Genomic DNA, 12,348 nt, shown 5'->3' with positions numbered 1-12,348 from the left:
GTTTTGCAGGTAAAAAAAGAATCCTTCATACACACAAAATGCATGCAGAGCAGTTCTAAAGATAGATGGCATGTTGTCCAAATTGACAGTGGCAGTCCAGCCCTGAATAAATAGGTCTTCGAGCCACTTAAACAGAAAGAAGAGACAGGGGAGAGAAAGGTGGAACAAAAGAGAAACAATCAGGGGAGAAAGAGAGAGCTGGTGCAGAGTTGAAATGACAAAGCAGTGTAAGAGGTAAGACAAGGGAGAGAGATGAGGGAAGGAGTAAAACATGCAAGAGAGTTAAAAGAAAAGAAGAGAATCACTTTTAATTTGACAGCAAATTCAGCAGGGATCTGAGCAGAGAAGTAAAGCCTGCTGATTGCTTTTGCCACTGGAATTTCTTATTCTCTTAGAGAGAGGATGGGAGAAAAATAGCCCCAGGGTAAGAGTCTCACCAGAGAGGAGCACAAGAGGTCAGCCAGGCAGAAGTGGATGATTAGACAAAGCACACAGATTAGGGGAGACGGTGCACTCTGAGGAACGCAGTTTGTACTGTAAACAGGATGCTGACATACATGCGTAAAGAAAGGTAAAGGAATGTTTTCTCTACAATACTCACAAACATTTTTATTCTGAAGTCAAATAATGAAAGATTGTAAATGTTACTGAAAACCTTCTTTTCAGTTACATAAAACATTTTGAAATTTAAACCGGTCAACTAATGGCCGCATGTGGCTTTTAAGTTATTAGCAGAAAATTCACTTGTAAGCAGTCGTCAAGGTGCCTTCCTTGGAAAAAAACGTATCACTTATCTTAAACTTATCACGCACCAGAAGCTTCTTGTCGTTGACCACCATGAGTAGAGCGGGAAACAACACCCCTAATGTTCTGATTCCTACGCACTGTACCTTTTAAAAAGTGGATATATCTTCATAACATGTTAGCAAACAGTTTCATGATTGCAGATGAATGCCAGTCCTAATTATATACCTCTTTGCTGCATGTTGTGTCTCTGTTAAATCATGAGGACATATCTTGTTCTTAAATGCACATCTATGTTTTGATTGTATCTATGATTGTCTTTCGACTATTTGCTCCGAGCAACTGGTTTACGGGAAGTTGAGATTTCTTAGCTAACTGCAGGCCATGAATTCAAAACAAGAGTTGAATGAGAAGTTCTGTAGTCCTGTGGTTGGTTTCATGTAGCAACAGTAGCACACTGATGAGTATAGCTTCAAAAATATGCAGATTTAGAAGATTTATCTAGAAAACATGCATTTAAATGTGCATTTAAACTGAACCCGAACTCTCAGAAATAACACTGTCCGACCAATCTGTTCCATGGAACCCTCTTCCTGTCAGCTCAGCTGTCCCCATGTTGGCCCACATCTCACTGACGGGCTTTAAAGAATCACTGTCTGTCAATGCAAGGTATCTGAAGGAGGTCAGCTGTTGTTTGATGACATTCCCACTCAGCGATGTGGCCACAACCAGACAAAACAACAGACATCAGAGTGGCCAAGGATGAGATCCTCAGCTGACAAACAACAGAGCAAGTGTTTGAAAACAGATTCTTATACACAGTTTAGCACCTTGAGCTTTAAAATGCAGGTAAAAGTCTTGGGTCATCCGATCCAGACAATGTGTACTTATTTTTCACTTGTTATATATATTAAAAAAAACATTGTGGGGGGCGCCGTCGGCCTAGTGGCCCAGAATGCCCCATATACAGAGGCTACAGTCCTCATCGCAGAGGTCGCTGGTTTGACTGCCATCCTCAAACATTTGCTGTATGTCTTCTCACCGCTCTCCACTCCCTGCATTTCCTGTCTTTCTTCAGCTTCCTATCAATGTAGGTATAATTTCTTTATCTTCTTTTTTAATTCATCGGCATACATACCTTTAATTTAGGCCTGAAGCTAAATCTGTAACCTCTGTACATGGGGAACCTGCTGCTCTAACAGATCTCCTGATGTTTTAAAAGCACCATCATCACATTAAGCTCAGACTGATGCATGTTCAGATTCTAGATGGATTAGTATTTGGTGACACACACAGTCACTTACTTGTTGCAATTTTACCTTGTAATGAAGTTCCGCCATTGCTGCACCTTGTATTTACACATTAACTCTGCGAGGCACAGCATGTGACATATACGTGTCGCATTAATCCCTAGTTTTGATTATATACACTATATCAGTATGATGATAAAAATTGATTTAATATTTTTGTTAATATAAATTGGACTACATTTGGGCTACACTGTCTGAGTTATTTTTGAGAGGTATCGGAGTGTGTCACATGCTGCTCTTTGGCCTTTGGGGTCAGGTCATCATAATAAAGCGATTCACTGGCCGGGGCTGTTTTGCCTTTCTCCCCAGGCTTTGGTTCAGTTTTCTCATCAAAGGGCTTCCTGCGTTGAGCTCTTGTGCGGGGTTCAGAGGGACGTGACCCGTGTTAGAATCAGGGTTACCTACTGCTCCCATAGAGCTTCTGCCTGTCCGGCCGCTGCCAAGCCCGAGGGCAGAACGTGCCCCGCTAAACTCCTGGAAGTGCAAGAGTTATGATCAACTCGCCTGGAGCCTAGGGGATGTCTGGGATGAAGGCCGGCATTGTCGCCGTCCTCTGGGTAGTGAGAGTCCAGGGTCAGCCCCTTACCCAGATCATGACCTCCTCTAGGTTGCCAGCCAGATTGGAGGTCAGAGCTTCGTCATGAGTGGGCCGTTTAGGAATGCCATCGTTTGATTGAAGTCAGGGATCTTCTGATTAAAGGCTTATGTGAGGAAGAGTGAGTGAAGAGAGTGGATGACCTCGTCTTAGCTCTTGGTCTCCTCCTTTATGCTTTTTTTTCCTCTTCCTGTTGAAACTGGCACAAAGAATGCACGCCCACTCATCTCCCTCACCCACTGCACTTTCCCTTTGAAATGAATGATGCAACAGTTCCCACAAGTCATTCTGATCATTCAAGAATTATTGTGGTTTTACTTTCAATCTGTCTGCTGCAACCCATGCCATAAAAAAGATGAGTATATTCCTGACTGCATTAAAAAGTTAAAGATAGATCTGTTATTGTGGCGGAGAAAAATGTACTGGTTAGAGACCACAGGGAGTTTGGGCAGGTCCGCTTTTCCTAATGTTCCTTTGGTTTGGCAAACTCACGTTTTCTTTGGGCCACATTGACCCAGGCACCTCCCCAACACCATTAAACCCACTGCAGCCTCTTTTGTGAAGCCAAGCATAAAAACTAAAAAAGAAGCTTCACACCATAAAGGGGAATGCAGGTGTTTTTCTCTGGACCATATATTTTAACATATTTTTGGGGCTTACAGACTAAAAGGTACAAAAAGGTTTGCTTGTTTTGCCACTGACCTGTGACCTGTGACTGATATGATGATGTGTCAGATTCTCCACATTTGTATGATTGGGAATCCCAAATATAGCAACATGATACCATAACAACACTTTAGCTTCCAACTCTGAATGTGAAGTCACAGCAAGATGGTCACTATGTAAATATGGCATCTGTCTTCATTAAGGTGAGGTGCTTTTCCTTTAAACAGATGAGAACAGTTCTTATTTCTAGCACCAGAAACTAAACAAGATAAATGACTGAGGCAGTAAAATTCAAGTCTGAGAATGTAATGAATAAATGAAAACATTGAAATTGAGACATTCAAGCACGTTTTGTGGACGTTCTGTACTTTGATCCGATTATATTGAGGCCATGCTCGCCTGTCTTGCAGCTGCTGGTTCTAGCAAGTAGAGCCATTTCAAAACTTTTTGAATCTGTTAGTTTTTTAAACTTCTGTTAAAAAACAAAGTGCATGTACAAACATGGGAATCCCCCTTTAAGCCTGAACCTTTGACCTTGTTAAGGAGTTGCAGACCTGAGAGGTACCTGATGTTGCTACACAAAACTGTCTTGGTTAGACTGGTATTTTCAGCTCCACAATGCTGTAATTTTGAAGTTGAAATGCCAGCTACCACTTCAGTTTGAAAAGCTGAGCACAGCTGAGAGACGGTGGATGACAGGGCTTCAAAAAGGGTCCTCTACAGATAAATTCACCCTTAAATGCACTGACAGATATTTGCGTTTGTATGTTGTCCTAGATCACTTATGATAGACCTGGAATCCCTGAAAAGCACTGATATTATCTGCTTACATTCATAAATCAGTGAAGGAGGAACGTGTTGGTTCAACAAAGCATTTCAGAAGAAACCAACCGCAACACAAAAACTCTTGGGTCAGTCACCTTAAAAGTTCCAGCTGGTGATTCCAGTTCATCATGAAGCTTGACCATCTCACGTATCCATCTCTCAAGTATCATATATTCACCCTTCTGTTCCCGGGGGCTAGAGGCAGGAAAGAGGGCCTGATGCAGCAAAAAAACTCAGCCAGGACAGAACACAGATTGTTTCCTTCCATACAATGCACAATGGTCCACTTGCCACATAAAGTTCCTCCTTTCAGCACACACAGCAGGTCTGTGGAGGATGGTAAACCACTGTGGTGCTGTTAGAAGGAAGGAACAAGTGTTGCATATATCCTGGACATAATGCTAACATGTGGATGTTGTCTATTTTGAGGAATTACTGCTTCCCTCTTCCACTCTTCCTTATCTTTATGTGTCCATTCAAACCCCTGGTTACTCCACACAGACAAACACGAATAAAAAGCATTTATTTACCCTTTCTATCTCTACCGAACAAATATTTCAACTTCTAACACTATGGTATAATACCAGGTGCATTCAAGTATTTACAAATCCTGTTATTTTCCCCGCTGTAATCAAACATGATTTTCCGAGTCATATTTTCTTTGTCATATTGCACAAAAGGTTGCTTTATGCAACTTCAACATGTTGTATTTATTGATTTTATAATAAATATATAATATACCAGAAGTCTTCCTATAGATTGTTCTGTATCTAAAAATCTAACAGTAAAGCTGAGAAAACACACACCAATACAGGTTATACAAAATAAGTAATACAGTATGTGCAGTGTGTGCAGCAAAGCATTTCTTTGCTGCAATAAACAGCAAAGAAATGCTTTATAATGAAGTATTCAAACTGTACAAAAACAATAACAATAAACTGACAAGGCCGTAATTAAAGAATACCAAATTTAGCTACTAAACCTTTATTGTAAAGTACCACATATTTATTTTGTCTTCGCTGCTCCCAAATGACTCAAAGTGAAGTCACTACTAGGCTTTTAGTGTGACTCAGGTACAGCACTGAAGTCCTTGCTTTTAGCACTCCAAAGTGTCAAAATGTCCCATTTTAGGTGACAAAGCATTATCACACATCTAATCTGCAGCTACATGGGTGGGGGTGACTAAGAGCATCAATCACTCTGACTGAAGACAGGACACTCCAGCTGAACGCTTAAGAGCTGACATGCCCCACCGCCGCACAGCTATTCCGAGACCCCCACCAACCTGTGCAGATGTAAAAATACACAAGAGAACAAGAAAGATACAAAAATATGTAGACTTTCATTTTCCCACAGTCATTGTATGTCTAGGATAAAGGAGGTTTGAGGTAGTCTCTTCCTGACCCTCTACTTCTCCTTCCTTTCCAGAAAAGCTGCCAGAAAAATCATAATAATAATCATAAACCTAACCCTGATCATAGCCCTAACCCTAATCGTAACCCTAACCCTAAGCCTAATCATAACCCTAATCATGAACCTAACCCTAATCATAACCCAAACCCTAATCGTAAACCTAACCCTGATCATAACCCTTACCCTAATCGTAACCCGAAGCCTAATCATAAGCCTAACCCTAGTCATAAACCTAACCCTAACCTTAATCATAACCCAAACCCTAATCGTAACCCTAACCCTAATCCTAAACCTAAACCTAACCCTTATCATAACCCTAACCCTAATCATAACCCAAACCCTAAACCTAATCATAACCCCAAGCCCAATTCATAACCCAAACCCTTACCCTGATCATAACCCAAACCCTGATCATAACCCTAACCCTAATCGTAACCCTAACCCTAATCATAACCCTAACCCTAATCGTAACCCTAACCCTAATCATAACCCTAACCCTATTCATGAACCTAGTCCTAATCATAAACCTAACCCTAATCATAAACCTAACCCTAATTATAAACCTAACCCTAATCAATACCCTAACCCTAACCTTAATCATAAGCCTAACCCTAAACCTAATCCTAACCCTAACCCTAATCATAACCCTAACCCTAGTCCTAAACCTAACCCTAACCCTAAATCTAACCTTAAGCCTCATCATAACCCTAATCAAAGAAGAAGAAGAAGAAGAAGAAGAAGAAGAAGAAGAAGAAAAGAAGAAGAAGAAGAGAAGAAGAAGAAGAAGGAGAAGAAGAAGAAGAAGGACAAGAATAAGAGTTAGAGTAATAATAAGAATTAAAAGACTACACAATTCAAGTGAAATGTTTCACATTTCATTTCATGTTCAGGTTAAAGCATTAGCCTTAAAAAATATTTGTGTTGACATTTCTGTCCTCATTCAGTGCTCCTTCTCAGAGTTTTGGATTAGACTCACTTTAAACACAAACAACACAAATCTGATTTATTTTATACGACATATCTTGTTGCAATCATCACTACCTCTTCCTCTTTCTGTGACTTTGTAGAGATCAGCAGCTTAGAGATGCTCTCACCTGCTCTGCTGCCATTGCCTGGACTGCAGGAAAGGATGTTTCTCCATTTTTCCCTCTCAGAGATGCTTTGGGTCCAGTAGCTCCTCATGCTGCTCTCACATCTGTGTCTTCTAACTGTCAGCCTGAGACCACACTAGAGTTTTTACCAGTGTCAACAGGCAGAGGGGAGATGTGCTGGACACCTGTCTGTGGTTTGATTTGATTTGACTTGATGTGTGTAATCAGGTTTTCTCTGGTGTCGCTTTTGAGAATGGATCCCTGTCGTTAAGGGGTCTTGACTTATTCTGTTACTAGCTGTGTGGCACCTTTGAAGTTATTAATTCAAAGTTATTAGTGACTTACATTTATATTGAAATTGTTTGATTTAATCTGGAAGCGAGACAAGAAAAGGGCAGACCATATGATGAAGGTGATATAAGCAGGAAACTATTGGTTTTATTCAAGCATTAGAAAAAACTGAAAGTGAAACAACTTGAAAATTCCTGTCCTAAGTTTGCTATTTACTCTCTGCAGTGGCAAAAATTGAATATCATTCTAAATGCTGTTCTACAGAAGAGGATTAGGGCCACTGAAAAAAAATTGAGGTCCAATATATATATATATATTTTTTGTTTATTATTATTTTATTATTATTTAAGTATTTCATTCTGAGATTAAAGTCAGAATTCTGACTTTTTTCTCATAATATAATAAAAAAAATATGTATTGGACTTTCATTTTCTTTTCAGTGGATTAAAGTCCGAATTCTGAGATTAAAGTGAGATTAAAGTCTGAATTCTGAGACTAAAGTCAGAATTCTGACTTTTCTCAGAATAATAATACAAAAATATTTATTTTTTCATTGTCCCTAATCCTCTTCCATACAGTTCTATACCAAAAACTAGAACAATATAATTTCATTTTTTGCCTTTAGTTTAGCCTTGTTAATAAATCCATCCTCCCTACTGGATATAACAGCCTCTGACTGACAGTGTTGATGGAGACGTCATGTGAGCTGGCAGCAGTACAGGCCTCTGAGTGTGAAAGCTGTTCCCTGCGTTCAGAGTTAAAAACCTGCTTTGTGTTGAATCAAAAAGCCTTTGCTAGTTTTTTCTCCCCTGGCTGCATATCTCTGTGACAGCGACTCCAGGAGCCAAACCCTCACCACCACCACCCCACTTCCCAAACCCCCGTTTCCCCCGCTCATTTCTGTCCATTAGTAATCCAGAGGGGGATTTTTTTTTTTTTTTGCTGAAAACAAACAACAACAAACAAAGACCAAAGTGGGGCGAGCAGTGCGGAGGGAGAACTTCTGTGTGAAATAATTGCGAGGAACAATTTCAAACAGATGTCTGTTTGGACTTGGCCCTGGGCTCGTGTCCCCGTTAAATATAGTGATTTGATTGGAAAACAAGCAGTGTGAGATGGGCTGGCAGCCAACCAGACCATTCAGAGGCTCCCTAATGACCCCCGAGGGTCGAGGGGTCGTCGGAGTAAAAGCAGATCAGAGAGGATGTGGGGCCAGCAGCCAGGACAGGGCCCATAAATCTCACCCGTTCTCAGAGGAAGCTATCTTTTTTCACTTGCCATCAGAATTAAAATACAATCACAATTGTCACATTGTGCTCCCACCAGTGAGCAAAGGTTATAATTCAAAGGCAGCAGACAGATTTTGGTGGGTTGGGATGGATGGTGGTGGACTTTGTGGAGGAAGGTCAACAGGGTTGAGTATTTTAGGCTCGATGAGAACTGCTACCCAGGGGGTTGTGGGAAACTCTCCTATATAGGTTCATATATTTAAATATTGGCTTACTTGGACTTAGCTGTAAAACATGACGGTGTGTTGTGCAGAAATGAATTAAAGTACATTTTTTCCATTCTCAAAATACAGTTCTTAGTCCTGTCAATAATGTATTATGAATGGGATCCATTATTAAAGTGGAAAACACATTTGAGGGCAAAAGTTTCTGATGCCTCTGCTGTCCGAGAGTTTTTCTTCCAATTTTCAGCCGGCTCAGCTTTTCACAGATGTGTTAATGTAGGCCGACAGCTGCACTTTATGGCAGAATGGTGCAAGACGATCAGGATTGTTTTCTACCTCGCTGACCGGCGTAGGAACAGAAACACTTTTTGGTTAGTCAAAGATAAAATCTTCATCGTGCTGCTTAAGAGAGAGATTTCTTGTCTGCAACAAAGGCCTTAGTGAGTGTTTGAGCTGAATGTTACACAGCACTCGTACGCCCTCTACAGGTGAGGGAGTTGTATGCATGTATGTATGTTTTAGGTGTGACAATTAAAAGTATCTTGATTGAATATTCCTCCAAGCTTATGACCTCATTCTAATCTTTTGTATCTTTTCTATGAGATAAAAATTATGAATAATTAAAAATGTAAAACTAATATAGTTTTGAAGACTACACTTTCCCAGCGCTTTTGTACATAGCTAATTCTAACTATTCTGCGCTTCTGTATACACTTTATTATTATTCTGTTTTAATTTTATTTGTATTATATCTTATTTTATTCCTTCTTCTATTAACATTTTGACTTTCTAACATACTGTTTATAATAGCTCTGTACTGACTGAATTTCCCTCCCCGGATAAATAAAGTATTTCTGATTCTGGCTCTGATTCACTGTAAACTGCACACTGATTTTAAACTCATAAACCTTTTACTTTGCTTAGATGAATTTGAACCCAGAGGTGAGGCTTTGTCTTTAATATCTTGAGTATCTTGTTCGGTGCACCATTATATAACAAGGTATGAAGGAAAAAGTTGCTAGTCACCTGGAGTTTGTTAACTCTTAGTCTGTTAAATTAACACCTGACTTAAAATACAACATGGCTGCAAAGCAGAAATACTAAATAACAGCATGTAATGTAATAAAACTTGAGTGTATGTAAGTTTAGTTGTCAGGTAATAATAGCTCAAAGGAACCAAATGTGCTTGAAACTCTGCTCAGTTGCAGCAGACGGCTGTTCATCGTGAAGTCTGATGATACTGCCTGCAGAAATATGTGTTGTGCGGTATATGATGGTCTTTAGTGTGATCTTGTTTCTGCAACTTTATCTGTGAACTTACACTAAAAGTCAGAACAGTCTAAATGGTTTTATCATCTGAGCTTTTGAGGCCCTCCAGTGGGCGACCAGAGTAACAACACCCTTAACACGACACAATGTGAATCATCCACTGAACAAAAATTTAAACACTTTTGTTTTGCTCCCATTTTCATGAGCTGAACTCAGGATCTACGATTTTGTCTATGTACACAAAAGGCATATTTCTCTCAAATATTGTTACAAATTGATCTAACTCTGTGTTATTGAGCACTTCCTTTGCCGAGATAATCCATTCACTTCGCAGGTGTGGCACAACAAGATGCTGATTACACAGCATGGTTATTGCACAGGTGTGCTTTCGGCTGGCAAAAATATAAGGCCACTCCAAAATGTGAAGTTGCATCACACAGCACAATGCCACATGTCACAAGTTTTGAGGGAGCATGCAACTGGCATGCTGACAACAGGAATGTCCACCAGAGCTGTTGCCCATAGATAAAGTCTTAGATCTTTGAGTTCAGCTCATGAAAAATGGGAGCAAAAACAAAAGTGTTGTGTTTATATTTGTGTTCCTTGTTTGAAGTGTATCTTAAGCCTATGCCTTATAATTACAGTGGTAACTGTGGCATGTTAAATTTGATGGTGTAGCTTTGTAGCTGTTCACTTACAAACAACAGATCAATTTCAAACACATCATTTATATATTAGAGCATCTTTATTAGACTGGTATTTCAGATACCAGTGTTGATCATCATTTTACATGGAATGCAAAAATACTGTGTAAACAAAGTCACCAAGGTAATGCACAAATGGTGTTTTTTTTTCCAAGTTACAATTGGAAACACAATATCAGCACATTAACAGTAATAACATGAACCTGAAGCATCCAAACATCAACAACTGACATAAATTCTAGAAATCATCACCCACCACTGAGATGACTGGTTAAATCACTGATGACCCAGGGCTCCAGTTACACGCTTGGTATCCCTTTTTACATTCAGAGTTCAACCCGAGTGCTTGTGTCCATGGGCCCGTTTCAGGAAGCAAGTTTAATAAATACAGAGCAGGAACTGCTGACCGAGTCAATGTGTGAGTATTAACTGAGAAAAAAAAGAAATGTCATATATTTCACTAATTCAATGGTACCCACACTTTTTGTCAAATGTCAAGTTACTATACCTGACAACATGCTGCTTCCTGTTATAGCCATTTCAAAGTAAAGTTTTTTGGACTACGTAACATGAAGGGACTTTAATTGTGAACATTTTCCCCAGTTCACAGACTGATGGCAGAGGCTATTATGTAATGCACCCATCAGTAATATCTGACCCCACTCATTCATCACTGGTGCAGCTGCCAGGGGCACGTTTTTGGGACTCATTGTCTTGACTAAGGAAACTTCAGCATGTGGGCTGCAGGACCTGGTGATTGTACTGCCAACCTTGGCTCAGTGGCTCAGTGTGGCTCTCCCCTCAGATTATGGATCTAGTTCTTGGGTAATAGCAAAAATCTACAACACTAAAAACTTCACTCGTGCCCTTTTGGAAACTGACGTGCAGGTGCAAAATGATTTGTTATCATGTTTATTTTAATTCTGCACCTTTTTATCATAAATCTGCAGTTTAGGTCTTTACTACCAGCACTTTATCCATACCAAAACTACTAATGCTTTGTTTCATGTGGGCTCTAATGCACCATTGTCATAAGAGTATAATATGACTGGCTGCTCTTTGATTCTCTTTTCAGTCTTTTTGCACAGGGCCCTGTAGTGTCTGCCCTTTAATGGACATCAAAAGAGCATTTATCTTAAAGCAGGAGTAACAGCGAAAAGCTTCCACCTTAGGAAAACTTGGAATTCATCAATTCAAGATCACAGGTGTGAACACTCGAGCAATGAAAGAACAGGTTTGTGCATCTAACTTTGATTTTTTCCAGGAACTGTCTTGGGAATAAATCCAATCTAAGATAAAGCTTAAATGGATGTTGGTGTATTAGGTCAGATGAGAAAAATAAATAAGGTGAACAAGAGTGAGAATATTGTGCTGGATAGTTAACTATGGTAATTTATTGAGTGCATGATTTAAATGGGAAACTCTAATTCTAGTGTTTTGGGATTTTAATGGATTATTGGGATTATTGTGGAGGACCTGGTGTTATTAAATTATTATTTACCTGAGTTTCGTCTTGATTTTCCATGATTCTTCTTCACACAGACCATTAAAGCTACAAAAAGAAGTTGAAAGAGCCGTTAAAAACAGGACTAATAGCTACACTGCTTGCATGATCACAAAAAAGGCAAAGAACTCAGCCTTACCTTCATTCTTCCTGAGCATCCATGATAACTGCCTCACCGAGCCATCCTCACCACTTCTGCTGCAAGAAAAAGTAAAAAGATGAAGTTAACAAATGTCCAAACTCATTCAGCATAATGTTATGTGATTGTAGGGCCTTTTCCAAACACTTCAGACCACACTGGTTCAGTAAGATGCTCAAAGTGCTCAGACTATGTAAGACAATAAAAATGTAAAATGAAAAACTATCACAACCATTTTGTGTGAACCAGTTCAGCTGTTGAGTGTTAACTGAAGGATAAGCTTGGCACTGGCCTCACATGAAAGCACTCCCTCAACCATCTACCTGCCCTTAAATATCTGCACA

The 12,348-nt window shown here is 39.7% G+C and overlaps 1 long non-coding RNA gene across 1 annotated transcript; it reads right to left on the bottom strand.

The window, feature by feature from the left end:
* Positions 1-10,383: 10,383 nt before the first annotated feature.
* LOC117820558 lies at positions 10,384-12,191 on the bottom strand. The gene is made up of 3 exons (XR_004632770.1): positions 12,005-12,191; positions 11,863-11,913; positions 10,384-10,790 (listed from the first exon to the last, which is right to left on the bottom strand). It is a non-coding gene; the product is annotated as an uncharacterized LOC117820558 (long non-coding RNA).
* Between the last annotated feature and the right edge of the window lie 157 nt (positions 12,192-12,348).

This window comes from Notolabrus celidotus, chromosome 10, assembly GCF_009762535.1.
Source record: "Notolabrus celidotus isolate fNotCel1 chromosome 10, fNotCel1.pri, whole genome shotgun sequence".
NCBI lineage: Eukaryota > Metazoa > Chordata > Actinopteri > Labriformes > Labridae > Notolabrus > Notolabrus celidotus.
Note: the sequence above shows the minus strand (reverse complement) of the source record. Positions and strands in the feature narration are given on the sequence as shown.